The sequence below is a fragment of the Pteropus vampyrus genome, unplaced genomic scaffold (genome assembly GCF_000151845.1).
Source record: "Pteropus vampyrus isolate Shadow unplaced genomic scaffold, Pvam_2.0 Scaffold389, whole genome shotgun sequence".
In the NCBI taxonomy this organism is placed as follows: domain Eukaryota; kingdom Metazoa; phylum Chordata; class Mammalia; order Chiroptera; family Pteropodidae; genus Pteropus; species Pteropus vampyrus.
In genome coordinates this window covers 826,760-829,735 of record NW_011889170.1, presented here as the reverse complement: position 1 = coordinate 829,735, position 2,976 = coordinate 826,760, and positions in this window count along the sequence as shown.

Here is a 2,976-nt window from a genome sequence, read left to right as displayed (position 1 = left end):
ATTTTGCTAATGCATCTTTTGTATTTGCTCTTTCCTGCTCCTTGGGTCTGATCAACATGATTTCAGTGGAGTGGATCAGCATGATGATCTGTGAGATGTTAAGACTATGAAAGTTCTTAGAGATTGTACAGATTGTTTTCTGGATTGTATCAGAAAACAGAAGAGTAAAATATAGCCCTGAAGTGATCAAGATTGCAAGATGTGCTAACACTCCAGCTCAACTAAACTTTAGATAGGTTTTTTCCTGGCTATCAGCCCCTAATCTTCCCTTTCTGAGAGCATTTACTTTAGAAAACTTAAAATTATAAATTCTTTCTCTGCACCTTTGAGATGTAAATCTTCTACAGCTCTGGGATGTCTTTATCAAGGAGCTGTCCCTTTGTCAAGGAAGATAAGTGCCCTATCTTCCAGTGTTTATGGGAGGGTAAGAGCCTAACTGTAATGAGGACCAATTTACAAACAAATGGCAAAACCACATTCACTCACTTCCTCTTTATAGTCCTTCAATACGGTTCCCTTAGATCATCCCAGCATTTAAAAACTCTTCAGCTTCTGTTTCAGCGTAGTTGAGGTCTCTCTCCTTTATTAAAATAGCCTAGACTACTATTACAATAGTCTTGAATAAAGTCTTCCTTGCCTTTTTTTTTTCCTTAACTCTGTCCAGTGCAGTTTTACTTTGTGTACTGAATGTGTACTGTTGTCCCTGACAGGGGAAAATGAACTCTTTCGGTTCATTGGGAAATTGACATAAGGGGGAAAAATAGTTTTCAGATTACTAGCTAAATATATTAAACATTAGGATTGAATTCGAGGTTGCCACCAGAATAAAATTACAATAATTCATAGTTATTCCGCAAGTTAAAACAACTTTCTGGATAGGCCAAACAAACAAACAAAATGAATTAGTGAAAGGACTCATTCCTCTTGCACTTTCAAGAATTTGATGATTACACTAATTGTGGCAATTTCTCCAGAGATGGCATTTTGCTCTTGGCTTTGGCCAGTTGCCAAATGTGTCTATTGAAATCATGCTTTCTGGAACTGGAGAAATGTTGCACAATGGTTTTGTAGGATTACTTTGTTCATTGTGAGACTTGGGCCCAAATTATTTTTATTACCTGACCTCAATAACCCTTCACTTTGCTGGTAGACCTCTCTGATATTTTGAGTACTCATGAGTAAGTATTAACTCAGAGCCATTATCTAAGAATCCCTGAAAGATTTATTTCCCCTGTGAAGAGTCACACTGAATAATAGATTTAGGTCCCTTCAGGGCAAATTTGGAATGATAACTTATAGTATATTCTTGAGTAGCATCATAGATCCCTTTCTCAGGGGGATCCCATTAAGTTGGGTAACTGAGCAAGAAGCTGTGAGTCTGCATTACAGTGCCCACTAGAAGTAGAATTTATTAAGTTATCTAGATCAAGCAATACTTTAGTAAGATTCTATTTCCTGTTATGCTAATTTGCCTATCTTGCTACTGGAGTTAAGTACTGACACCGGGCTTCTGCCATTCTGAGATTCTGCTATTCTCAGTGCCATCAGGAATCTGATTACAATGGAGCATCTCTTATCATCATTCCAGCTACCACAGAGATTTCTAATGGAAGCAGCACTTCATTTACTAAGGCATTTCTCAATGCCTTAGTTAAGTGAGCATCCAGTTGTACCACCATGGGAGCTGAGAGGAGTGTGAATGTTCAGGTTGTGCATGCTAACTCTATTCCAACACTGTGATCTTCCTAAGCCTTTTATTCCTTCCTTTAAGTTAAAGAGTGGTGACTCAACTTCACTGAAAGTAGCTCGCTGCTGAGTCCATATTTCTATCAATTGTTAGAGACATTCCTCACTTTCTCTAATATATTAGGTCCAGAGTTCCTAGTAAGTGAATATATACATATATATGGATAAACCACAGCAACACAAATATTTTATAAATACAGAATATACATATAATTGCATTCTAAATGCATTAATTCAAGGAGGAAGGAATATAGGTAGCATTGGAGCAGATAGCTGAATATATTCCATTGTTCTAGTACCTTTTGTTGAAAAGACTATCTTGTTGATATAAATTTTAAGTCTTTTGAAGTTTAGGACTATATCTTTTCAAGTCAGACTCTACATTTTTCTTCCTGGATATGTTGATATCTGATTACAGTTATAGTTCTAAAAGCAATGAATGAAGGATGATGGGTGGGGCCTTGAGGAATTTCTTTGAAAGCTAATTACCTCAGGTGAGACCAGTGCAGTATCTTCAAGCAATGGGGAATCAATCTCTTCATATAGAGGAAGTTCTGTTTACATAGTTGACCCTTGAACAACGCAGGGATTAGGGGTGCCAACCCTCCATGCAATTGGAAATCCTCATATAACTTTTGACTTTAAAATATCTTAACCACTACTAATAGCTTACTGTTGACTGGAAGCCTTACCGGTAACATAAACAGTCGATTAACACATATTTTAAATGTTATATATATACTATATATTGTATTCTTATAATAAAATAAGCTATAGAAAATGTCATTAAGAAAATTATAAGGAAAAGAAAATACATTTACAGTATTTAGTGAAAAAAAATCTGTGCATAAGTGGACCTGCACAGTTTAAACCTGTTACTTATCGTTACTCACCCCAATTATTTAAGGGTCAAATGTACTGGCAAGGATACTGTAAATATCATTTAAAAGTATCAGAAAAATTTTAGATTCAAATGTTTTAACTTCATCAGCTTTTATATCCAGAAATATTTATCCTATAGCTTTAAGACATAAGACATTTACTTATATTTTTTGTAGTTCGAGATTTTTAAATTACTGAACGTATCATTTATTTTTTGTACACTCTCTAGAGCAGTCAGAAATAACCAGACAACCTTCCAGTTCTTGTGGTCATCATTCCTAATATAGAGGTCAAGCAAAATAGCCACTGGGTTTCCAAAGTCTTTCTGTTAGTAGACACTTTATTCTA